This window comes from Manis javanica, chromosome 12, assembly GCF_040802235.1.
Source record: "Manis javanica isolate MJ-LG chromosome 12, MJ_LKY, whole genome shotgun sequence".
Taxonomy (NCBI): domain Eukaryota; kingdom Metazoa; phylum Chordata; class Mammalia; order Pholidota; family Manidae; genus Manis; species Manis javanica.
In genome coordinates, this window is record NC_133167.1 from 102,575,066 (window position 1) to 102,602,978 (window position 27,913).

Below are 27,913 nucleotides of genomic sequence, written 5' to 3' on the forward strand. Positions count from 1 at the left end.
GTTGGCTGAAACTAGCATTCTAAGCCACGTCCAGTATGAGCACACAAACCCATCCCTTGCCCACCATCCTGAAGGGGCTCTCTCCCCTATCTCATTAACCAACAGCTGCTCTCAGGCACGATCTTAGCCATCACTCTTGGCGATACAACACTTTCAACTTCAGCGTAGCATTTATTGTCTTGAAAAATGATCGCAAACCTCTTGAAATTCCTGACCCAGATATCTATTCATTCTCACAGAGAAATACTTCGTGTGTTTATTAAAATATAATTGATTTTTTAAAAACGAATTTCTGGTATGAATGGATATTTCAATTTTGCAACCTCAATTGAAAGCCCAGGGTAATCTTCTTGAATAAATTATAAATAAGCTTTGTTGTTAATCATCAAGTGACTTTATCATATCACCTATTTTTTTTTCATTAAAAAATAGTTTGTAAGTTTAAAACTTAGAGGAAAATTAAGAGGCAGCAGACCGTACCCACGTGAAGTTTATCATAATTAATGACTACGGCATATACTGTATGACACTCAATTTATAACTAGACAGTTTATAACTATATACTGTGAGTGCTACACCTGCATTAGGGCAGTCTCAATAGGTTTTTGTTTCCATCTAGTTTTTCAAATCCTGAAAACAAAACTAAAGCATAAAAACTAGATTTTTAATTTCCCCCATGACTGAACAGCAAACATTCAAAGTTCTATGGTTCTTTTACTGGAATTTCCCATAACATGAGACTCAGAAGAAAAGAAGAATATGAATATCTTAAGAACAGGAGTATAAAGGTATGTATGAATGCTCAATGCCACCTTACCTAAACCCAGGAAGGAATGGGAAAAAACAAAAACAACACTGAGGACAGCCAAAAAAACCCTTTTTTACCTCCTTATATGCTACTTCCTTCCCCACTGTCATGGGCTGAATAGTACCTCTCCAAAATTCATGTCCACTCGCCACTGATCTTATTTGGAAATCAGGACTTTGCAGATATAATTAAGATGAAATCACACTGTATTGGGGTGGGTCCAAAATCAAATGACTGGTGTCCTCCCAAGATGAATAAATAGGAAGACCAGGGAAAGATGCACAGGGACACAAAGGCAGGACCACCGTGTGGAGACTGGAGCAAGACAGGTACAAGCCAACGACTGCCTGCGCCACCAGGAGCTGGAAGAGGCTGGGAAGGACTCCGGCCCTGAGCCCTCAGGGGAAGCACGGCCCTGTCAGCACCTTGACTTGCGACTTATAGCCTCCAACACTGAGAGAGAATAAGCTTCTGTGGTTTTCAGTCCCCACTTGGTAGTAATTTGCTACAGCACCCCAGGGGACTGCACATTCTCAGATGCCTAAGAACCCAGCCAATGAAGAATGACATCATTTTTGGGGCCAGCACAGTGCTTTATTTTGCTCTCATCTATTCTTGGGTGATTTACACTAAAATTTGAACTTGGCCATCAGCCTGTCTAAGGCTGACACATCAACATGGTATTGTATTTTGGTTTCCACTTTCAGTAACGATTTAGTTTCAGCCATATTTGTGAAGTTTAAAATAAAAATGACACCTGGATCTATCTTTGGCCTCTAATATAAGAAACAGAACAAAATATTTTCAGAGAATTTAAAACTAAAAAAATTTTATTTCTACAAGGAACTGGCCAATATTCATTCAAGTGTTCTGAGCACTATAGTGTTATTTATTTTTTTACTATACTGTACACTTGCTAATGAACTGCTTATATTAATAAAGCTCTGATGTCAAACACATAGTAGGCACTCAGCAAGCGTTTATTAAATTAAACTGAGTACTCTAGTAGTGTACTATTGTTAAAAATAGCTATGAGTGATTTCCAATTCCCTAAGAATTTGGCAAAAACATTCATTTATTTGTCCCCCAAAACATTTTAGTGTTTTTTTGTAATTTGTACAAAACCACTGCAAATATTTATTTTACTATTCCTAAGCTCTTACCTTAAGAAAGACTTAACTATTAATAAGTAACTTAATGGGTTACGTAAATATTTTACTCAACACTCCTGAAAGTCAGCAAGCAATTAGCCTTTCCCCTGCCCTGACCTCCAAAAACACCTCATTGATATTATCACAGAAATTGTCTCCAAACTATGCCAAAGGACTTTCAAAGACTAAAACGGAGTTAATTCAAGAAATAAGCATCAAAAGAATAAGCACACTTAGTTTTGAGCACTGTGAGGGAAGAGGAACTGACTCAAAAGCTTCTAATTCAATAAACAAAAAACACAAATCTATTAACCTTGAGCATGTACAAAATATAATTAAATGGCTATAAGGTAATTAAATGGCTTTCTGTATAGCATGACAAGCCTAAAAGTTTTCATTCTGAAATTTTATTACTTTTAAAATTTCAAATTAACACCCTGTAGACCTTCTTACCACCACCAGATTCAGCATAAGCCTGGTTCATGTCTTAGTATTTTTTATTTATTTTGAGATTAAATGCGTTGTAAAATTTTCTTTAAAAAGTTTTAAATCTGGACAGTTACAGCACTCTAAGGATTTCTTTTGAATCACAGGTAAGTATTCCATATTTTAATGAACTCATAATGTCATGCATACAGTATTTCTAGCTTTTATCCTTTCAAATGTGAGGGAAACAGCTCTAAACCTAAAGGTTAATGATTTACTGACAATTATAAACGTTTATGAAAGTGTGGCAATTTCTTGGTCTATTTAAGAACATTTATTCCTTAATATTTTATTAATCAAAATAAGAGCCTGTTACATTTACTGAACATTTTTTTTCAGGGAAAGAAATCATAACAAAATGCTTGCAAACTGAGATAACTAGACTGAAGTATTCCATCAATGGCACTATTCTACTCAAGTAAAGCAACATACTGACAACATATGCAATGACTAACAGTATTATTGAGTAAAATTCAGACAAAAATAGTGGGTCATATCATAGTTTTTGCAATGGTTTTGTACAATAACTCTCTTTATGTGGCATCTTATTTCAAGGTGATCCCAAAATCAGATTAACACTTTGAATTGTCCTTCATTTTGCTTTTAAACTGCAAAGTGATAAACTAGCTTTTTCTTAAATTTCCAAATTACTACTTTGAGAGCTAGGAAACCCGTAAAAATTTCAACTGTTTGTTCCGACTGTTGAAACAGAACCTAAGAATGGACTAACAGTTATCAAAGGGAAAGGGACTCGGCAGGATGGGTGGGAAGGGAGGGATAAGGGAAAATGGGGCATTATGATTAGCACACATAATGTGTGTGGGGGGGCACGGGGAAGGCAGAATATACAGAGAAGACAAGTAATGATTCTATAGCATCTTACTACACCTATGGACAGTGACTGTAATGGGGTATGTGGGGGGGACTTGATAATAGGGGGAGTCTGGTAACCATAATGTTGTTCAAGTAATTGTACATTAACGATATCAAAATAAAATTTTAAAAAATCAAGTAATTTTAAGCAGTACTTTATCCGACCTGATAAAAATAATTTCAATTGTGTATTTGTAACTTCTGAGGAACCTGAACTAAAACACAGATTTGAAGGTGGGAGAGTCAGTCAGCAAGCTTCTTTGCCCAGACGTATTCTGAGTACGTGTTCTGGGAGCAGAGGGCAGCTGAAAAATAAAATAAGCAAAAAAAACCAAACCACCAACAGAAGACACAGTCTCTGATCTTGAGTGTGCCATCCAAAACAAACAGCAGAATAAATAATTAAACGAATTATATGTGTATGTGAAAGTCCCTTATTCAGAGCTCAGGAGGCTGTCATGAGCTTGCAAGATATGAGGCAGTTTGCAATCATTTCCTGGAAGAAATGAGTTGAGAAGCTAAGAGCTGGTGAGGAGGAAAGAAGCTATGCTAATGGAAATGACCGTGTGACTGCCTCGCTCATCACAGTAAACACAACACCAAGCTGGGAGTCAGCTACAACTTTTACTCCTGGATCTGTCGCTATTCGCTGGATACACTCAAAAGAAGTCACTTAATCTTTGGGGATCTTGATGTTCTCATTCAGTCAACTCAACAAGTATTCACTGCGCACCGAGTGCCAGGCACTGCTGTAGGCTCTGAGGACACCAAGTTAACACAAGTTCCTGCCTTTGTGACGATTACATAATACACTGTAAACTTTAAGAAATTTAAGAGTAAGTTATGAAGTGGTAACAACTGTAAGAAAAGTCTATTGTTGACTTCTCTATTTCTACTGTCTCCCTTTTATAATTTATCGATCAGAGGGATCTTCCCTCAAACCTACTTTGTCACTGTGCTCAATGCAGATGCCCAGTAGATCCCAAATGAATATCTAAGCCCTTTTGTCTGAGGTTCAAGGTCTTCCACGTCCTGGCTTCAACTTACTTTTCTGGCTGACCTTCCAGAATTCTCTTTCATGACCTTCATGCCCCAAAAAGGTCATTTGATATTTTCCCAAATATATTTCTCACTTTCCAACTTTAAAAACTTTGCTCATGTGCCTCCCTCTGCCTGGAACGCCCCCTCTCTGTCACTTGTCCATAACCCTATCCCTTCTCCCATCAGGCTCCAAGTTTCTTTGATATGATTTCCTGAACAGGAAAGAGAGAAGGTCAAAGTGACGCCCAGGAAGAATAATTTGCCGTTTTGGACTGAAGAGGGAACTACTACTAAGGAGGGTATCATAAAATGTGACTATGATTGCATTATAATAGAGAGATCCAGAAAACATCTGGTTTGTAGAATCAGCACTTTATGATGACTATGTACATAAGTGGGAAGAAATCAGTCTAAATGACTCGAAATTATACGATTATGAATAGGATGATAAAGAGCATACCAGGAGACAAACAGTATGTTTTTCAATAAACACTGAGTAAATTCACTTTTTTAAAATTTACGAACTGATTTTCCTTATGAAATCAGTAAATTTCTAAAATATGTTGTAGTTAAATATTATATATAGATTTCTAATTTTATAGACAGAAAAAAACGTGTTACAGTAATCGTGACTTGGAACAATGACTTAAACTTAATCTGGGTAAAAAAATACTGGGTAAAACAGTATTGTTTTAAAAGAGACATCAGTTTCTTTACCAACAATTTCATGAAAATACATAGAAAGAGGTCTGTCTCTATATTTAAGGAATGTAAGGGTTGTGTAATAAAAACATTGTATCATAAAATATTGTTAATTTTAGATCTCTTGTTTCATTTCAAAGAGATAAAATGTTATGGAAATAGTAACCATTACCCCTCCTGTCTTTCTCTCCAAGTTCCCTTTCCTCCTGCCCTTTCAGAGACAACAGCTAATGTGTAATTGGTGTGTGTCCTTCCCAGGCACAGAACTTGAGGATTTTACTGTGTATTTCAGCTTGCCACCTCAAATATTTTAGCCTATAATAAAAGCAGGCTTGTTTTCGTGGCTGACATATTTTGGCAATGTGAATCAGGCTTGCTTTCCAACATTGACATTTCATTGGACCATGATGGACTAAATCATTAAAAAAAGTGTGACAGAAATTCTCCCAGACAGAGCAGTCTAATAGAGAGAGAATTCTGGTTTTGGTGAACTTAAGAAATAGAGAAGTAATTCAATATACTGTCTCAAATTTAAGTCGACTCAATTTTAGGTTCCTTTGTCCTAGGGCCATGGCGGCAATCTATTGTTATACAAGAGCCTAGAACTAGTTCTCTCTTTTTCAGAGTGTTTTCATGTCAAAGCTAAGAGATTTTAATAAAATTTTCAACTGGTCTCCTTTCAATGAAGCATATCATTAGAATTTAAAGGAGATTCTACACATTTATAGGTGCTATATATAGATATTCCTGGAAATAGGGGCTAGACAAGAATTTTATAAAATACACAAAAGTAGATTTTTGTAGTGAAAAGATACTATCACCTTTCTCCATAAATATACTTTAAAAATCTTTAATATTTAGTTGAACCTATGTTTTGCATCAACAGAGGGGGAGAGAGATTTTAACTTTACAATTCTTATGCCCAGCTCTTGAGGAATTGAGGCACTACTGAAATAAATAAATACTATAATAAGCATTTTAATAAAACAGGTATTTATACTGATATCTGAGCATGAAAGTATATATAATATATATACATATTTCAATTTATTAAAGACCTGGCAGTTTGAATCTTCTATTCCTAACTGGAAGGATAAAAGTAAAGATTGAGCGTAGCTTGAAGCTTTCTGTATGAAATGTAACATGCATGAGACTTAAATACACTTTAAAGAAATCAAACATATTATCACACACACACCTTAGTAGATTAAAGAAGTTTGACAATCATTTAAAATGAACAATTGTACATTAAGAATGACTATAAAGTTTCAGTTTCTAGATTTTTAAATTTAATTATCCTGCCCATTAAGGACACTATTTGGCTTCAGTCTTTAATCTTCACATGTGAAAAGGGCTATACTGTAATGTCACTCAACTCTTAAAAGTACCAGAATTCACCCAGATGAATATTATTGCCTTCAAGGCCCATCTCAGGAGTTAAACCCGTTTCAGATGATGCAGTCATTTCTCAATATTACTCTGTTATTTCTCTTTTGAAAAGACCTCACAGAATATATTTAACTGTGGTAAATACTCATTGAGTATAGCTCTAATTTTCTGAAATAGCCAAATGTTGGTGAGTCAAGCCTCTGCAGGAAGGTAAACAATCAAACTAGCTGCATTGGTATTCGATCAAACTGAGACGTGCCTATATAACAAGAACTATTTTTATCTGTCTTGCAAATGAACTCAATTTTAAAAGAATGGTTTCAAAAAAGTTTGAGTTAAGGCATTACGATGGAACAAGTGAGCAGCAATAATCTATTCTTAATGACAGCCACCTTGATTTTCAGAATCTCGATTACAGCCAGAGACCAAACATAGCAAGCATACATAGCGCACAGCACATTGACCATCTTCCTGGAAGCCGAGTAAGGGTATCCCCTTCCTAGAGTTCCTGGGCAAAGGAGGCTTTCTCTTCTTACTCTGTAGGCAAGCCGAATTAACAAAAAAGCTAGCATACAGCCCGAACTTCCCTAACCAATGACACCCTCATAAAAATGCAAATATATGCACAGAAGAAACAGGACATGTGCATACAAATAAGCTAACCCAACAGCACAAAGTGTAAAAAAAAATGTATATTTTGTTGTGCATGGTATATTTTATTACCATTTTCAGTCTGACTTTTTTTTTGAAGAATTTGGCATCAACCGAAGAAAGTTTACAGAACCTCTACAAGAATCTGTATTATTTGAAGCCACTGATCCAGTTTACTTGCCTCCTTTTACAGGTAACAGCTTAAAATCGGACATCTTTTCCAAGGTCACACCACCAGTTAGTAGTTTAAATGCTAATTTACTTGACTTCCAAATCAGAAGTTCTTAGCAGACCGAAACTATAAAAACACAAGACTACCGATAGATTAAATTAGTCACAAAAGAGTAAACACAAGCATAATTTTATCATATTACCAGGTTCAATAAATATCATTTTGATGTGTTAATAGGCTTTAATAATAAAAGCATTAGCCATCAATTAATAAACAAACCATTAAATAGGAAAAAGAAGCGTCAGTAAAGGCATAATCTACTAATTTCCTAATCAATGATGCTAATCATTACCGGATATTAACCAGGAAGGGGACACTAGCCATACCATAGACGATCATTTATGATCATGGTTCACTAAAAATAAATTCTAAATAAGATTAAAACAGAAACAGAGAACAATACCAAACACATATTTGCTTAGTAGGTACTTGTTGATATATTCAATGTCTTGCCTTAAACATGAAATATTTGTAACTTCGAATGGTTCTAATATTTATGAAAGCTTGGATATTGGCCTATTTCTATTCTATAACAGTAAAGAAAATGTATATGTAAAGCAAAGTTAGGATTAAAGTCAAAACAAAACTTCACACTTATAACTGAAGGTGGAATTCAGTAATAAAGGATATAAATTTGAGACTAGGACCAACCTGCCTTTGTCCTTTAGTAGTAGGTGAACATTATATGAATTGCTTAATCTCTGTCAGTCTCGGTTCTCTCATCTATAACAGAGAGAGTAAGAATAAAACTTCATAAAATGCCTGTTACATATTAGGTATTTTAACATGTCACTATAATTGTTTTTAATGCAATAAGCAGACTGTGTGTTAGAGGCTCTGAGACCCAGTTACTTCTTAACAGAGGGACTGCGGTGGGCTTCCGCCATTCCCATGGGATACAGGAGTGGGTCCTAGGTATGTGCTTTATCTCTAACTGGCAACTTAGTTTTCTATGCCTGTTTTCCCATCCTCAAAATAGAGACTGTAAGCATATTTAACAACACGAGTTGTTCTGTAGATGAAATATCTGCATAAAGGGTTTTAGCACAGAGACTAGCCCTTAGTGAATACTTAATAAATGTTAGCTATTACTAAGGCTTGCCTCTCAACTTATGAAATCTGTGTCTGGATTAGGTGATCTTAAAGATCCTCTTCAGTTCTGAGATTTTCTTATTTTACTGACTTTCATAGGAGAAGTGAGTAAAGCAAGTTTTTAAAATTTTGTGAGTCTTTTGTTCTTAAGGTTGATGACTATGGAGCGGAATAGAAATAGGAAGTTTCTTTTCTGTCCTAATACTCCTCACCTATAAATTACCTTTTGGTAATGAAAACAATGATGACGGACTAGTTCTTGCTTCAAATTTTCATATTAAAGAATATATCTTCCCACAAGTAATGACTCAATAGCATCTTACTACACTGATGGACAGTGATTGCAATGGGGTTGGGGGGCTTGATAATATGGGTGAGTGTTGAAACCACAATATGGCTCATGTGAAACATTCATAAGATTGTTTATCAATGATACCTTAATTTAAAAAAATAGGAAAAAAAAAAGAACATATCTTCCCTACAATAGTCATCCAAAACATTCAAATATCCAAAACCATTAGGTATGTTTACTGCTTTAAAAAATTTGAAGGACAACTATCTCTATCAGTGTTTCCAATGTATCTGTGCTTGCAATTTCAGTGTAATTTTAGTCAAATTTAGCGTTATGATTCAATGAACTACTGGCTTCTGTTAAAAGTCTTCTCACTCTGGAAATTAACAGTGTGCTTCACCTAAACACCCAACAGCTACAGGGAACTCTCACCTGGCTAGAAATGCAGAGAAACGAAAGGTATTAAGGCCAAAAAAAAGGCTTCTGAGAGGCGAAAACTAGTAAAACAAATAAAATTAGTTCTGAGAATAGTCTTCGCTTAGCAGCTTTCTACTCCTGTTTGATGCAAAAATCACAATGACAACAAAACAACTGTGACTGATAACAGAGTCATTAGATGTGAAAGCTGACACGTGGACAAGGGAGGAAAATGAAAAAATTATCTTAAAAAGTGCATCTGTACTTGAACTGCACATGTCATTAAAAATTCTTACAAGGAATGTGATAGCTAGAACAGGTCTGGAATCACACGGTACAATGTTCAGGTCAGTACTTTGCCATTTAATACCTGGGTAACTTTGCACTTAACCTCTCTAAGTAACAATGTTCCCATCAGTAAAATGCAGAAACCCCTTCTGAAAGGGATGGCGTGAGAATAAAGCAAAATGATATGTATTAAACACTTTGCATAGTAAGGACTCAAAAGTGATAGATAACAGTAATATTAAGCACTGCTGTAAGGTACCTTAGATGGGGGACATTGAGCCCTCAAGAGCTCCTAAGTTACTCTATAGTAGCACAGAACAAAACAACTGATGTTCACAGTGTGATCTTCCATTACCAAGAAGTTGAATTGTAATTCACAATATGCCTTCAATAAGCAATCAACAAACATTTATTGAGTAACTGCTATTTTCTCAGCATTGTGCTTAGTGCTGGTACACTAGGATGAGCTAGGATGTGCTGTGACCTGAAAGAACGTGTCCCCCTAGTGGGAGACAGAGAGTTGTAAACAAATGATTACAGCACAATGTGTTAAGGGCTGTAAAGTGAAACATGTAGGTGCTAACACGGAGCAGCCTGCCCCGCCTGGGGCAACTGGTAAGGGCTTCTGAGAAGAAACACCACCCAAGTAGGCCCACGAAAGATTTGTGAGTTGGTAAGAAAGGGCATAAGTAGCACCAGTGAGGTGAAGGCGTAGGTGGGAAAGAGAAATGGAGGTAGAGCTCATGGAAGGTCTGATAAAATACTAAGGAATTTGGACTTGGTCCCAAAGGACATAATGGGGTTTTATGCAGGGCTGGGCCATGCTCCGAATCATGACTCATAAAGGACAACTGTGATGGTGGTGTGGAGGCCGGACTACGGAGACTGACAGGAGGCCGGGCAAGCAGGTTAGAGGGCTAATGAAACAGTCTTAAGTCTGGAATGAAAAGAGCCTGAACCTAGGCCTCCATGGTGAGAGCAGTTTGGGGGAAGGAGAGTTTACAATCACCGTAAACATAGGTCAGTTCAGTATGCTTGTTTTTTTGTTTTGTTTTCCCAGGCCTCAAAGGACTAAATGCTTTGCAATCGAGGAAATTTGACTCTTCTGATAGAACTCTTTGGTGATTTCAAGTTCCTTAGATTTTATTGTCACATCATTCATAACAAGATGATAAGGCAATGTCTCTGATAACATTTGAAATAGTATTCTAGGTATTTTGAAAATGGGCCAGTTTTTTCTTTCTTATGATGAGAACTGTCCTTAATTCTGATTAATTGTAATAAAAATTCAGTAGAAAGAAAAGCATAAGCTAAACTCCAATCAGTAATGTCTGGTGGCTTTGCCCAGGGAAACAAAAATCTTGTATGCAGCATTTCATGGCTTCAGCCGGAGTTTCCAGAAAGGTTACATCTTGGACTGTGTTTCATAAAACTCTTCCTATTATTGAACAACACTTGTTCAAGTATTTACATAAGAATTTCATTTTAATGGAGTTGATATAAAATGCATCATAAGGAAAATATTGGCCAGACAGTTAAGAAATATGAAGTAAAAATCTTTTGGGTTTTATCTTTGTAACTTTTTAAGGGAAGTGATGATTCTAAAATAGCAGTAACGAAACTACTAAAACTTGAATAACCTTCAAGTAAACACATCTAGACACTTGCGTGTCTAATAAATACAACAAACATTTTTCTCACTGCTGACAGCGAGGATGGCAAGTCTTTTCTCTTAGAAACTCAGAAACAATTTGAAAAGTAGCAGTTTAGCAGCTCTTTTGCAAAGAGACCAATCATCGTCATTAAAAGATCTTTAAAAGCTCATACAGAATGGTCAGCCAGGCTGATCACCTTAATTTTTAATGAAGGAATATCTCCATATATATTAATGTATGAAAATAAACTTATGGAGGAAAACACGGTCATTAAAATGAAACTAATTTTAATTTTCGCTCTCACTCTGATGATCTCCAGAGGAAATAATATTGGAAAACAAAAAGAAGAAAATATGACAAAGAAAATACGATTTAAAAAAGTACAAAAATCTGTCAGTGATAAAACAAGCAGGGTGGCTGTCACAGAATACCCAAATGGCTTTTTCCACCTCCATCAAGGTCACTTTACTGACGATAGGCTCAATAAGATGATAATGCATTTAACCACTTTCCTTGCATTTGACTTCGACCTCACAAATCCAAATGGCCTTGTTTAACTACCCTGGTCTTTCAGCGTTTCCCTGAACAAAGATAATTAAGGAGATGTACTGCCCCCTACTACCACAGGAATTGAAAGACAAATAAACTTCTAAGAGCACCGCCAGGTGTCTACTCCACTAATGAACAACTTTTAAGCAGGAGGTACAACGAAATACTGGTTAAATAATTATCAAAGGTTAACAATGTTAAATTTGTTATATGAATAATTTTGTTTTACTTAGAGGAAAAAGTGTAGGAAGAGTCCCAGACGACATTTTACAGGTCTCTAGACAGTAGGTCACCTCTCCGCCTGCCGGAAATTAGTTAAGACTGGGGGTGGAAAAGGTGCTGTGCAGAACCTCACACGACAAACACTCACTGCAACTCCCACACAGTACTTTAGAAATTTTTTAAAAATCTTAGGTTGATAAATTTATAAACAGAAAACAACTGAAGTGTTTTTCTACATGAGCTCAGTATTAGTCATTTTGGTAGGTTCTATAATCCATTCTGCCTTCTAAATGTACAACACAAGATGTTTATGAGAAATTGTACTTAATATTAAGAAAGAGGAATAATGGCACTTAGGAAACTCTCCCCTTCATAGTGCATGATGTAGTTTCCCAAATCTATTATTTAGATGTGATAGGTCCTCAAATACCTGTGGGCACTTTTAAATTCTTCTTCCCCTGTGAAATGAATTTACCATCAGTCACATCTATGGCATAAATTGTTTCTAGGATACCGAAGAGGTAGTTATTGTCACCTTCTTGCAGTAAAAATTAAGAGGAGACATTTCAAAACTTTAGCACACAGGGTTTGTAACTGAACAGCTAAGTCTGTAACTAAAATCAACACATAAACCCCAGTTGTAATCGGTTTCTTTGAATATTAAAATAAATATTACTTCAAACCCGCTAAAATACATATCATCAAAAAATTCCTACACATCCAATTGTTACTCCCTAGGGGGAAAAACAAATTTTGATGTGTCAAAAACCAACCACCATATTCCAAATGCTTAAAGCCAGACTTCAGGCTAAGAGACCTGAGACATAAATGAGCATTAGAGTAACTTTTATTTTATACAAAACTACAATATAATGAATTTCTAATGTAAAATCTCTCTTTTAGAAGAAAGAATCAAGTGCTATTTTGGCTTTAAAATCTCCAACGTTGGAGGATAGGGAATCACATTATGTATGATGATAGTCCAAACAGCACTCAGGATTGATAACTTAATACCAGTACTTATATGCTTTAGACTTGTCAGACCAACGTGATAGAGCAGAAACCCTGGTGACCATCCTCATCTCAGTCTTCGAGCACCCCCTGCACCTCTCCCCTCTTCCTCTCACAGGCCTGCCCTTCTGTTCCCATCTCTCCGCCAGAAGTTCCACGACTTGTGTGGGTGACTGCTGTTAGCTTAACTCGGAACTGGAACATCTACCTCATCAAACATTCTAATAGTTGTCCCTTAGGTTTATAGCTATCACTCTGCAGAAGTTCTGGGCTAACCCAGAAGGGTGGAGTTCACCCTCATTTAAAAAAATAAATAAATAAAAATCTATTGCCCCATCTACTTTACTTTCTCACTGCGACATAACACCGTATCGCCTTCACAGTACCAAATTTACCATCCAAATATCCCTAATGAAGAACATCCTATTTCTTAAGTGTTCAGTGCTAAAGTTCTCATACCCAGAATAAAATAGAGTAATTACAGCCGTATGTATGTATGTAGGTATGTATGTATGTATGTATGTATGTGTGTATACAAGGCAGGAAATCTACAGTAAAGCAGTAATATACCATATTAGCATGAAATCTAAACTTTTAAAAAATGAGTGAAAAGTTAGCAGGAAAAACATCCATTTGTATAAAAATTTCAAAGAAATACACATTCGGATTGTTAGAAAGGTGAGTTTGTTAAAAATCTTTCTTCACAACTGCTTAAAATCTAGAAAACAAAATAAATTACATAAAGAGACTGATGTTCCAAAGCCCAATCTCTTAATTGCTGATCAGAGCTGAAAATAGATCTTTTTTTTCCTCCACTAATTGAATGAGTCTTGTTAAACCTTTTGAAATGCACTTTAGAAAATGCAAGAATACAGCTTAGAACAGGTTCTTTAATTTGGGTCATTTTCTGTTACTTGCAGTAGTGACGGGTGCTTAGCAACGCTTTTCTGGTGGCCCTTTTAAGGAAATGAATACCTGGAATACAGCATTTTAATCTATTTCATGGCATTAATTATCAAGATCACTGTATTTAGACACTGCCTCATTTGCCTCTTTCCTACATTGTGAAAGAAAGGGGTCCTGTGATCGATGGAATATATTATTTCAGATGACAGAAGATCCTGCACATTCCCTTACCAAGTAAAAAAAATGAAAGGACATAAAAAACTAACAGTACACAGAAGCCTCAGAAAGGGTTGGTTTAAATGTTTAGACAAGGATCTTACACTGAAAAGTCAGTGTTCAGACATCTGTAAGAGTCCATGTCAAGCTGCTTGCCTTTTTCTAAATCTTTGAGGAGAATTAAATTCTATTATGCCCCACACTAGGCCAGGGATATCAAGACCCGTGATACGACAGCCAAAATGTAGTGAGATCTTATTTGGTAGATAATTTGCTGGATATTTTAAATACTGGTTTTATCAAACAAGACTTCTACCTGAGAAACGGCAACAAGAATATCATTTAAATCATAACCAGGGTATTCACTTCACATTTATTTTAATGTGCTCAAACGATCAACTGTCAGGAAGACAACGAAACGAGGTAAAATAAGGAGCTACCAAGTAGTTATTAAGAAATCAAACTGCCATGTGATACTCCGCGAATACGCTCATTCGCATCTTATTAATAATCAGAACAACAGGTTTACGAAACTGGTAATTCAATATTTGGAATACTGCCTTCTGTTTTTTTTTTTCTGTTCTCAATTACCATTGTTAAAAGTACAACTCTTCTAACTTTCTCCTCATAAGCACACAATTCATTTTGGATTTGATGTCCTGAAATAGGGTGGTGGCACTCTCACAGAGCACCATTCTTCCCTATCTTCACAGCTAATAAGAGATCAAGTGACTCCCTCTTTGTCTAGAATGTATCCTAATTTCAATCTTTAAGGGCCAATTTTATAAAGCTTCTAACACTAATCTGCAAAGATAAGAAAGGAACCAGGTTAGCAACCTGCAATCATATTTTGTAAGTTCTGGTGTATCGGTTAATATATAATCAGCATCTCTTCAAATTAAGCGTACCGTATCCTTGATTTCAAATTCATCATCAAATTGTGTAAATCACAGCATAAAATGGGATAACACCAAAATTCTCAAGTTTTTAAACCTCTGAAGACACGTGGACTCTGCCTGGGGCTTTGAACACTACAGTTGCATCTGAATGCGGGGGGGAATCCGCTGAAATAAAATGTGAGCACAGACAATAAGTAGCTAGTGCACTAAAATATTCTCCTACTGAGAGCGAGGCTTCAGTAAGTTAGCTGTCTTGCTAAAATGCCCTCTCTGGATATTTTCAACCCTTTCTTAAGGACTACTTTAACAATTAGCACACAGAGGTCTCTGGATGGCTCTCTCAAACATTTAAAACCAGAGAACAAAAGGTTTATTTAAAAAATGAAAACCTTAGCTTGTACAACTCCAGACATGGATCTGCTTTCAATTACTACAAGTATTTCCACTTCAGTGGAAGGGGATCAAATCTTCAACTACACCATCTTAAGGCACTGAATTTGATTATATTAGGCTTTCAGAAGACAGAATGACTTTGTGACTCCGGCACATATATTCGGCACATATCATCTCTGAGATATTCCAGAGAGAGAGAGAGAGAGAGAGAGAGAGAGAGAGAGAGAGAGAGAGAGACGCCAGCCCGGGAGAGGGGAGGAAATGGGACCTCTCATTTTGAGAGCTGCCCCAGATCTTTGTTTTATTTGATTAAAATACACACAGAGAGGGTAAGACGATTTTTGCTTTAAGAGACAGTGCACACGTTTTCCACATCATTCCCAACTATTTCTCCACGGGAGCAACCTGCATGGACGCACCACGGTAAAGTTGGATTTCTCTCGCAGACTGGGCTCTCTAAAACCCTTTCCTGACAAAAACCACTAAGCATTTCGCAGCAGAAAAACCGCTCTTTTCATGAGCAAGATTATTTTGTACCTTTTCCCCCCCATTAAGCAATCAGTATGATGGATGTGAGTCAATGCAACCAAACGGCTGATTAATTTAAGCTCAATGCAGATTTCTGAACACATCAGACATTAATTGCCCCCAAATCACTCTTGCTAAGATTTGCTCCCCACAAATTCAACGAGATGCATCGCCAAAGTCACAGGACGCAGGAACAAGGCAGCTTCACCTGACGGATTAGGAGTGTGCACTACTCAAAAAAAAAAAAAAAATCCACCTAATTAAAAATACCGGGAACAAAAGACTCCATTCTCCCCGCGGCTATACCTGCACCGTTCCGAGTGACTAAGAGTCGGCGAGAAAGTTCAGCCTCCACCTTCGCTAAATCCGTACACGTGGGCCCTCGGGGGTTAAAAAGCGCCTCGTTTCCGAGGCTAATGCTGCCCGGGCACCGAGTCCCCCCGGCGCGGAGCCTCCTCCCGTCCCGCCGCCGCCCCCGGGCGCCAGCCGGCGGGCACCCACCGCGCGGGGAGCCGCGCTCGCCGGCCGCCCGGGCCCCGCCGCCGCCGCTCACCCACCTCGCCGCGGCGCCCTCGCGGTGGCCGTGCGGAGCCGAGCCCGGCGCTGCCGAGGTGCCTGGGTCTGCAGCGTATCGTGTTACAGCGCCGGGCGCGGGGCTCCGGCGGCGGGCGGCAGCCAGACATGATAGGCTGAGGCTGCTCTGTTTACCCCCGGCCGCGGAGGGGGCGGCGCGCCGCTTAACCCCTTCGCGCCGGGCCGGGCGCCGCCGCCGGCCGACCTCCTCCCCGGAGGAGCAGACGCGGGAACCTGCGGCGCGCCGGGTGCGGGCGCGCCTCGCAGACCCCGCGAGGAGGCTCCGCGCGCCGCCCACCCGCGCGCAGACCGCGAGCCGCCCGCAGGCTCTGCTGTGGCTCCAGGTCGCCGCAGACGGTGCAGCATGGACTTCGCTCCGAGCACGGCTCGCCTGCCTTCCCGCGCATGCATGAGTCCCCAGCCCTGCGCTGCGCCCGTGCAGGCACCGCGCCGCTGACGCCCAGCGCGGCGGCCGCCCTGAGCCCTGGGCTCGGCCGCGCGGCCTGCGGAGGGGGGTCTCGCCGAGGCGGGAGGGGCGCCTCTCGCGGCCCCGGGGCTGGCCCCCGAGTAACGCAGCGCGGGGAGGGGCAAGGGTGCCTGGGACTGGAGGCCTGCGTGCACTGCACTGGGCTCCTTGCAAACGACCTGCTGGCCCTGGGCAGCCCTGCTCTGGAATAGCTACCGTGACCGCCTAACTAGCTTTGCTTTAAATAAAAGATACTTTAATATTGCTGCCCTTCAATTTTTACTTAAAAAACTGCCTCCCCTCCCCCCCTCCAGATATACTTTTATCATAATTTTTGCATTGCCTCCAGTCCAACGTCCCTCCTTCCTGGAATTCCTCTTTCTTCTAGAACATTCCATCCCCTTCAGCTTCTTCCTCCATTAAACCGAGAATTGAGTTACTGTATGTTCATGAATGTTTAGAGTCACCGTTGTTTTCTTCCAATCCCTCCAAACCCCTCAGGTATTGTTAAAGAAGAAAACAAGAAGCATTTCACATTACAATGCTAATGTCAATCAGCATATGTTCACATCATTAGCTGTCATTCTACACTAGCGTCTAAATATAGACTTTATCCAAACAAAAAAAATTATATTTTAAGAAAGGATTAGTGTTCTCCCTTTATCAATAAGATCCGAAAAGACTATATTCTTCCCTAATCCCCATAACAACACCAGCCATTTCTTTTTCCTCTTAGCATACTACCCTCAGCTTCACTCGTGTCACTTTTTACATCTAATGCCACAGGAACGTGAATGCATCCCATCTACCTCTTGGTGGATACTTTCTACGTTTTCATTACCATCTAACACATCACATCCATCATCGTACATGGAAGTGTGCAAAGTCTGTACCCCTTAGCGTCCTGTCTTTTCAGTAATAATGGCTCTGGTAAAACTGAGACTCACAAACATCCTATTACAACATGATAATCAAAGCCATCCTATTTCTCCCTGAATGATCAGTTTAGTCACACTTTAATTTGGACATTATTAGGAAATCATAGAAATAATTTGAACATTCCTGTGACATAGTCTAAATTCCAGGTATTTCAGGGTATTGAAATTCTAATTCTTTTTAGTAAAAATGGGTCCAAAAATAGAACACAACATATTTTGTGGGGCACGGAAAGACCTCCAAGCTCTTAAGCAAATACCTCCTAAGTCAGAGTATTTTGAAAAAGATAATTTCAGGACCACTGTAAGTGTGCATCACTCTTTAGGGGTGGGGGCTAGGGGGGCCTGAAGTAAGTGCAAAAACAAAAAAAGTTTATAATTATTTCGGCCAGGATATGAAGAATGTTTTGTTCAACTGGAATCTTAGAAGAATTAAATAGGTAGAACATTGCACAGTTATATTTTGCCAGGACCCGAGGGCTTGTCTACGTTTCAGATAGGTATCCTGGATTTTTGATGACAGAAGTTAGCAGATCTGGATTTGGGTTAGAACATTAGAGCAGAGAAAGATGAACACTCTAGTGGAAGAATGAAGGTCTTTAAAATCTTAAATCATTGTTTTGATGAATCTCTAGAAGACTGATCTTTGGCATGCTTATTTCCCCAGATAAATGTTATGTAAATTGGTCACTGATTGAGAGCATTTATTAAAATTCCAATTTAAAATGCTAATGAAACAATGCCCATCTATAAGTATCAGGTACAGGGTAGGTAAATTTTTATATTGGACTATATTGGAATATTCTCCGTGTATATCTAGTTTAACCTTTTCTGAATTTAAAGTTAATTATTTTCAAATTGGACAAAGACAGCATCCCTTGAGAATAATCAAGGGCTTAATCTGAACACAGCTGAGCAGCCGCAGCCACCGCCCATGGGGAAGAAAAGGGAGAGATGATTTTAAACAGTTTTCATCGCTGAGAAGTAAAGGATGGTTTCCACATATATCTTCCCAAGAAAAGACACAAAGTTTTGTGACCACTCCCATCCATGCATCAAATCACCATCATCTTTTAAATAAAGAAGTCCACAAAGATTTCTATATAGACATGTAATAAAGCACACATCAAACTATTTTTATCTACTAGAGTTTGCCATATTGATGATGTCAGGAATAATGAGCATATGGTACTGCCTTCTATAACTTACGCATTTCTTGTCAAAGATCTGCAGATTCCCTGTAGTTCGATGAACATACACAATCAAATGTGCTGAATTATGTGGCTATTTCATATTGTGAATAAATAACCACATGGACTCACACTTGCGCTATTAAATGAATTTTACTTACAACGGAATTCAGTTCTTTAGGCATAAAAGCCTAATGACTGTGCACCACCAGGAAGATTTTTAAAAATGCATGAACCAAACCAAATCAAAGCAAATTGTGTTTTTTTTTTTAAAGTCCACAAATGAACTGTTACTTCAAACTGGTACCAACTTAGCTTTAATATTAAGAATTCTTGTGACCTCTCTGATTAGGTGAAAAACCTTAAAGAAAAATTGGGAGTTTAAACAAAACGAGGATGATTACTATTACTGCAAACGATGAAGCACCGAATCCATATTATTAGAGATGCTAATACAAAATGAAAATCAAACACTTTTAGCTATTCTAAAGATGTGATTATGATATAAACTAACATAGAGTACTTCAAATGGCTGTCACGATATTGAGCATTTGACCCATACCATTTGTATTATTTCTCTAAGCTCCTTTGAAAAAGGAATAGTATTATCCCATTGCACAGATGAAGAAACCAGAGCAGACAGAGATTGATAATGGCCCACAGAGTGATAAAGTGCCAGAGCCTAAACTCAGCCCCAGGTCCTAATGCTGAAACCATTTCACTAAGTACTAGTTTTCAATTCAGCAGTTAAACCTGGTGGTAGGAGAGTTCACTTTCTAAGTCAGAAATATATGAGGATAAGTCACACTGAAAATTTAAAAACATGATCATCAGTTGTAAAAGAGGATAATTGATAGATTTCGGAGTTGGTGTGGGGGAAGGCACAGCACATGACTTTTCCTCTGTTTTGTAGGTAAGGTCACAAACTTGGAAAGGTAACGGTGCTTAAAATGAGATAGTACACATACTAATGTTCTCTGCAGGCTGGAGTCTCATAGAGGCAAGAAATAGCAAATAAACTCCTGAACACCTGATTTAGGGATTGGTATAGGTCAATATGTATCTGTCACTCTAGAATTTGTCTAAATGGACTTTGGTAAAAATTACACATATATTTGTAAACATTTATTTTCTTTTTAAAATAACAAATATATCAAAGAAACCATCTATGTCACCAAAATTAGTGTACGGACATCGACTGGTACATAATAATTGTACAATTACTTTAGTTACATGCTGTGAATAAAATTTTAGATTTTATCTTCTGTTTTGCACAGTTTGTTAGTAGCACAGAAATCTCTAACAGCTATGGGGACTCTCTTATAAGCTGATATAAAACTGCATTTCAAATCACATTTCTGAGTCCTTTTTCCAATAAAGTTCAATTATTATTTACACTGGAACAAAATAAAGGTTTGTAATAAAAAAAAAGTCTTGTAATAAAAGCCAATTCATAATTTTCACAGATGTCTCCAGTAAATCTGAAAGGCTATTATAATGTCTCGGTAATTCTTTGATTTAACCTACAGAAAAATCCATCCACAATACAGCCATTTATTTCACAACTCTCCGAAATGACCCACATCCAAGATCAATTCTAAAAGGTAAGTTCTCTTCTTTATTTTTAAAGGCGTTATTCCCCCCCCCCCCCAAACACAAATGCCTTCTGTAATCTGATACACGATGAAGACCTAACACTCTTCTTCCAATCGTGTTTGTGGTGTGTCAAAAGAACTGTGCTTATTTTTGTCCTCATTCGAGTGACCTTGGGCAGGAGCATGCTGGGCGCTCTGCAGCCCAGGCAGGCAGGGAAAAGGAGGAGGCAGGATCTGAGACTGTGTGAGGAGGTCTGGACTCCTTGCAGGGGGCAATCAAGCAATCCACTGTATCCAGGCTTAGTGAGCGTCAGCCCAGTGCTGGCAAGTGGCCAAGTGGGACGGAAGGGGCTAAGGAAGGGGGACCATTCCTCTCCAGTGGTGAGAGCAGAACAGGGGGCAGGAGCTTCAAGAGAGATCCAGATGGCCAGCCAGATTTCGCTGGGGGTGATATGTCAGGAACTGGGTACATGGCAAGAGCTGAGAACCCAGGTCAAGCCAGTGGGTCTCCAAAGACAATGTTTGAAGGGAGTCCGCAGTAGACTAGTGCAGAGAACCCTGGTTCTAGCAATGAACCTCCAGGACTGGGACATGCACGAGTGGCCAAGGTAGAAGACTGCCACTCATCTCTGGCAGGTTGGATACAAGGTCTGCAAGCAGCAAGACTACTTCCCAGGCCCGCCCAGGGATGGCAGCGTTTGTCCACGCTTGGCACCTTGTTGGGGATCATCTTGTTTTTAGGTTTTGAAAATAAAAATACATGGGGGGGGAGATCCTTATTATGTATTCTTTGACAGTCCATGTTTAAGAAATGCAAATGTGATATACAGAAATGATTGAATTGTCTTCAATCTGAACGATATGTTTCCAGCCATCATTCCATTCACCCAACCCCAAAGCATAATTAGTGTTAGTTCTCGAACACACATTTTCCATTCAATGTCAAACAGCAAGGCAGTATATCTTTGAAATTAAGTATATTGCTCTAAACACTTGGTTTTGTTTGTTTGGACACCAAGAACTAGTTATTCACTGGGGGTTAGGCATGAAGTGATGTCAGGTGGATAGTCGTCCATAGAGACAGGAGCTGCCCATGGGTCAGATCCTTTACACGGTGGACAGATTGTAGAAATCACATAAACTTCTATAGTCACTCTTTATCATTTATAATATCAAAATTTGAAAATGAACCCCTATGTATTAAGATCATTTCTTGCAAATGGTTTAACAAGTCTTATTGACAAATAAATCTGGATAATCGATAGTGAATTAATTTCAGGTGTTTGCATGATAGTCCATATGCCTGACACCTCTTATTTTTACCTGGCCAGTTTCTGCTTATTCATGACTTGGCTTGGAAGTCAGCTCCTCCATTTCACCTTTCCTTGTCCACTATGAATAGTTTAAGGACCTCTCATTTGTGTTCCCACTAAGCTCTACAAATATCCTTCACTAATATTCATCATACTATATTCTGCTGCCTGTCTGCTTGTCTGTAAACCCTTCCAGGCCATAAAACCATGAGGGCAGGGGCCATTTCTTTGCTGAATCCCCAACATTTAGCAAAACCTTTGCATAAAAGAGACACTACATAATGACTGGTTGAAGAAACTAGTTGCTAATTAGAACGATTCTGTCATTTGTATTTATCACACTATTCTGTGATTATTTGGTTCTCTCTCTCACACACACACACCACCCTAACCTAACCAACTTTTCAAGGGCAGAGACTGTGACTTAATGGCACCTACCACCATGGATGGCCTGAGGTCATTATTTTTTTTAACTCTAAATGTATACCTTTCATTATAAAAATCACAGGTTTATAAAGCTGGACATAAACTTAATATGTGATCTGATTTGGTCATTACCTTCTGGATTCTGCAGACACATATGAATTTTTTTTAAAAAAAACACCCTACCATGCAATGTCCATTTCAAGTAATACAGTACAATGTTTTACATTGTTACCCAGGGTAATTCTATTCTGTGAGAGTCCAAGTTAAATCCCCAGTGCCTCACTTTATACCCAAAGGCTCTTGATCGGTGTTCATAGAAACAAGGAGCAGTGGGTCACTGTTTTCTCAATAAGGGCCCTTCATCTACTTGAAGATGATTATTCTTAAATCTTCCCTTAAGATCGATGTTGTTGTACTACAGAATCTCAATTATTATTATTATTATTTTTAATTTCACCATTTCCTCAGGAGTCTAATTTTCATCTCTTTCATCATCTCATTTTCTCTGAACCTCCTTTGTAGGATGCGGGGAGGGAGTGGGTTGAGAACCACAACCTATGTTATCAGGCTCTAAATAGAGAGATCTAGGTCCTGGAAGAGAAGACAGTTCTGCAAAATGATGGAGGGAAAGGAAAGTGAGTGAAATGAGCATGTCATTGGATATGTCTCATTAACTGTGCCAGCCAGTAGTTTAGAGATGGAAAGAAGGTATTTAGTTCTGTAATGTTCATTGACTAACCCATTCCATACAGTGAAAATCATGAGAGTAGATAAGATGCGAGGCAAAGAATACACTAAGTAAGCCAAAGGCCAAGCCTGAATCCTGGGGGGTGCTTACAAATGGGGGTCATGGAGAGGAAGTTCAGGCCTCAGATAAGACAGAGAAGTCTAGGAAACGGGAGGGAGTCAGCAGAGCAGCCCAGAAGACAAGTTCGAGAATAGAGGCAGGGAATGAAGTGCATGATGATTAACCAAGCTACGGGTCATGGATTAATACTTACAATGATTGAAGTAATGTCCTGGAGGTTGGCAGAAGCCATTCATGACCTAAAGGAGAATGATGTCTAGCAGAGTAATGGGGTAAATGTCAGATGTAATGCGGGCTGAAAAGTCAGTGGATGGTAGGAAAATGGAGACAGTCTACCAACTAGGATTTTTCTTAAAACTTTTACATTTGAATTTGATTCGCCTTTATTGAATGTCTATTATGTGCCTGGAGCGCCTTAGCTATTTTCACACAAAATGCTTTTTTTTTTTATCCTCACGGGGCAAGACTAGTTTAAAACTAGTACAGAAAACTGTATTTCCATTATTTAAAATACTCTGTAGGAGGAGAAAAGTATGGGTTCTTTTAGGCAAATTTCTACCTGGGTTCTGTTTCAAGTTTGTAAAATATGGGTGTGCTTAGGGTCTTGCTAGGGGGCAACTTCAGCAGCTTAAGGGGAAATCACACAAAGATACAGCTCTGTCTGAGAAGAAATAAATTATCTAAAAATGGCTAAGGGGAGGGAAAAGTAAAAAAAATAGGTAGAGACAGAGGCTGTCAGGTGAGGAAAATTCCAGCCGTAGCATATCTAGCTCCTGCAGTCCTTCAGCTTCGGAGGGACAGCACACTTAGGGGCTGCTTCTTTCATCAGAACTGTAAGGGGAACTAGGTCTTGCTAAAGATCTAGAATGGTTGAAAGGCAAAATAAGCACATTTATTGAACTGATGCTAAGCAAGGTGACTATAACTCCTGAGGCCACAGCAGACAAAAGATCTTGAGCAAGTGTCCAGGTGAACATTTCGATCCCAGACCATGTGGGTGTTTCAAGGATGCTTGGAGGCAATGTGACTTCAAAACAGAAACCACTGTGAAAATATGTAATGCTATGTGTTATTTTTGGCCAAAGGCCTTCGTGAGACTTTCAACAAAAGGTCTGTACAATGCGATCATTCAGATGAATTTTAAAGATTATGGCAGAGCCAGTTAAGAGTATTTTAGAATTAATTTCATAATATTACTCATTAGATCAATATATCACTGTGTCACTTTAACTGGAGTCTAAGATAGCTTTCGTTCGGATGATATAAGCAGCCAGGATTAGTAGCTTCCCCAGTTCAGCACAAGCCTACTTTGAATAACTGCACATTTTCTGGTTGTTTCTAGAATGGACGTTGGGTGAATTTACCGTTAAGTAATTTCTGGCAGAGTTTCAGAATGATGGTTAGAATGGGGAATTTTCTAACAGGCAAAGAACAGACTAGGTTGTGATTAACAGCAATTTATGATTAGTGAGAAAGGTCTTAAATTTTATGCAGGCATTTATTCCATACAAAGCTTATTCTCTTGCTGGGTGATTATTTCTAGCAATTTTAATAAAAAACATGTAACGTCATCATCAATGTCAGGAAAATTCATGGCTGCAATTCGGATAAGACGGTTCCTTTTGTCCGTGCCTTAGGTTATTTGAATAGGCACCCCTGAAACCGAAAATGTAAACAGGCTCACAGTGAAATAAAAGAACCTAATAGGAAAGATGAAACTTCAATGGTTGGCAGGTTGAAACCAGTGAAGAAACATCACAGCCCCCACTTCTGGGATTTCTCCACTTCCCTGTGGTCCCCAAGATTCAGGAAATTTGAGCCCGGAACACAGATCTTCTTTTGATTGGCTGTGCGACCTTGCTCATAGTAGTAAGTCCTAACTCATCTGGGCCTCAGTTTTTCCTTCCAAAAAAGAAACCTCTCAGGTTCTGAATCCTTTACATGGCCCTCCAGGAGTCTCTTCCAGTTTCTTTCATGTCTTCGGATAACAGATTTCAGTTACTGAATATTTAAATTCACTCATTTTTTTTTAAACGTTTTTTCCTTTTTCCACTGTCTTGAATGTTTTGTTGCCTGTCCATCCAGTTATCAATTTACAGACCAAATGTTTATTTTGAAGAACGAGTTAAAGGGCCCACTCAGGCACTTCCAAATATTGATTTCTTAATGCAGAGGTGATCTTGAAAACTGTGAATTATTGCATCTTTATTCTACTCCATATATTAACATTCCATGGGTCAAGATACTAGCCACGTTGCATTACGTACATAAAGTGATTCCAGTATATAGAAGAACAGCATTGGTGATTTTCTAGAAGCCAAGAGAGGTAACAAGGGTGTGAGCTGTATAACTGTGTTTGTTGTCATATTGTTAGTGGCAATTATGTGTTTATTTTTCCTAGCTGATATTTATGTATCTTGCAAGGTCTGTTTCTTCTAATGCCCCTGTTTCCTATCAACAAATTCAAGTAAGGTGTTCTACAGATAGAAGGCTCTTGGTACGTGTAGTTAGAGTGCACCACCAGTTTCCTGCCTTGAAGAGAGTACACAGCATCACCAAATGTTAGGACCCCAAAGAAACTCAGAGCTCATCGTTCAACTTCCCTGCCTTCTCACAGGGTAGGTGGTGAGTATGACCCTAAAAATAGACATCTTCCTAATTATTAGTGATCCTATTGTTAACATGATTCCTCCAAACTCCCTTAAAAGCAAAGAAGGAGAGAGAGGCATTATAATTTGCCTAAAGGCATCTGTTAAAGCAAACGAACCCGCCAATCGAAAATGAGAATCTCGGCAACATTCACAGGTAGACATGCCACTTCCCAGTCACCTCTGGTTAACATGAAACTGAAAATATCACTGTAACTAGCGGGAAAAAGAAACGTTTTCCTAAGCCTAGATCAGAATGGTTATAATATTCCACTTTCTTTTTTTTTAACTTCTCAAGGATCAAGACTTTCCAAGGAGTAAAATACAGATCAATATTCAATTTTCCTCCAATTATAAAGAAATAAACTAACTTCAGGTCTTCCTGATACCCATACCGACTGAATCTGCTGCTATTTGCTCTCATGAGAGATTAACTAAGGATCATCTTCCTCTGCAGAGATGGCAACTACATGTGCCTAAAAAGGGAATATTTGAAAATTCTCAAATTCAGTTGGCCTTTTTCCCTATCTTATTTCAAATCAATTTCCTATTTTCTCACATCCCTCCAGGCTGGCAGCTGCTACTTCTGGGTCTTTATCTGGCCCGAGGAACAGAGGCAGGCAAGCAGTTGCCCGTTCAGCTGATGCCAGCCCTGCACCCATGCTAGACACAGAAGGTCTACTCTCCATATTACAGGCAGCTTCCAAATGCCCTTGTCTTCAAACACACCTGGGTCCGCAGGTTGTGGTCCTATGTCTGGTATTTTTTTTTTATGGGAATTAAGAAGTTTTTTCTTGGAATAAAGGCTCTTACTGAAAAAAGGAAATACTAACAACCAAGTCATAATTCAAGTCACTACAGGAAAAAAATTCACCTGTAGTGTAAACACCCAAGATGGCAAGTCACGGATCAAACCGTATGCGTAGACCATCTGAAGTGATGCAATGAAGGGAAAGCAGCTCTCTGGGGTGGTCTGGCACAGAGCTGACCCTCCTGCACAAAATGTAACTTCCTGAAAACCGTGGAACCGGTGAAGACCACCAGCAAAGACCATGAAAGGCTTCCCCTCATCCCCCCGGGATAGACAGCTGCTTAGGCGGAAACGGCGTCTAGCGTTCTTGATGTGTTTGATGGCATCAGACGCTTATTGGTATACATCCAGAATTATATTTTTATAGACTTCAACGATGCCAGCAAAAGAACAACTTGCATCCTAGCAGTTCCCATGGGGATGCCCCATACCTTCTCTGTACCCACTAAGGCCTGTGCCCAGACCATAAGCTCAGCTCTGGTGGTCGCTCTTCGCCTCCCCGTGGTGCCCAGCCCAGCAAAGCTGAATGGCCAGCACCCTGTGCAAGGGCCACCTGGTCCTCTCATTGAATTTCTTATAGTGTATGGCAGAAGAAAAATATCACCTGGTCTGATCTGTGGGATATAGTTTTTATAAACTCAAGGAAAACAGGAGCAAAGAAAAGCAACTTTAAAAATAACATATACTGACATGCTATTCTACTATTTTAATTCCATGAAGTATAATTGCAAAATTCTAAATACAGTCCAAGCTGCATATTTCCTGAAACCAGAGCTCTCGTCTGAATTCCCCCTTTTGTCTCAGCGACGGTTGCTCACAGTTGCCTCTGCTGCGTCAGAAGCAGTGGTGGGACGTCTGTCTTCACCAGTGCCTCCAGCAACCTATTTTCATACTTCTAAGCCTGGGCAGCTCTCCTACCTGCACCCATAAACCCCCTCTGCACTCCCACTCCAACCCAGAGTCCAGTCAAATCTTCCTACTGACTTATTTGCAAATGCTCCTCCCATGTTCAAATCCTCCTTTGCTCCTACTGACTATGGAATAAATCCAGTCCTCAGCGTAGTTTCTAAGTGGGCCATTCTTGTCTTACGTCCCACTTGAGAATACGATTTTTCGCCCACTTACCCCTACCCTGTGCCTGCCTCTGAGCATGTTCCATTGCTCCCTCTGTCTAGACGCCTGCCGTCTCTCCCTCCCTCCCTCCGTTCCTCTTCTGTCCCCCCTTTTCACTTTATCTCTGACTTCCATAATCATGGCCATCTCTCAAGGCCTAATTCACAAATTATGTTATTTCACAATTTCGATTCCCAGCCAGACTCATATCCAATCTTTTAATGTCATCAATAA

At 39.0% G+C, this 27,913-nt stretch overlaps 1 protein-coding gene and 1 long non-coding RNA gene across 5 annotated transcripts in view; one reads left to right on the top strand and one right to left on the bottom strand.

The window, feature by feature from the left end:
• The window catches only part of TENM3 (teneurin transmembrane protein 3), a 2,338,142-nt gene that overhangs the window by 281,021 nt on the left and 2,029,208 nt on the right, over positions 1 to 27,913 (bottom strand). The window contains exon 1 of one of the 4 annotated variants that reach the window (XM_073219197.1): positions 16,359 to 17,064. The exons of the other annotated variants lie outside the window; for them this stretch is intronic. The gene's annotated coding sequence lies outside the window, so the exon portion shown is untranslated. Of the gene's footprint in view, positions 1 to 16,358; positions 17,065 to 27,913 lie in introns of those variants that run through there. 4 annotated transcript variants of the gene reach the window in all.
• On the top strand, positions 8,637 to 27,736 carry LOC140845250 (uncharacterized). The gene is made up of 3 exons (XR_012124050.1): positions 8,637 to 10,442; positions 20,495 to 20,569; positions 25,591 to 27,736. It is a non-coding gene; the product is annotated as an uncharacterized lncRNA (long non-coding RNA).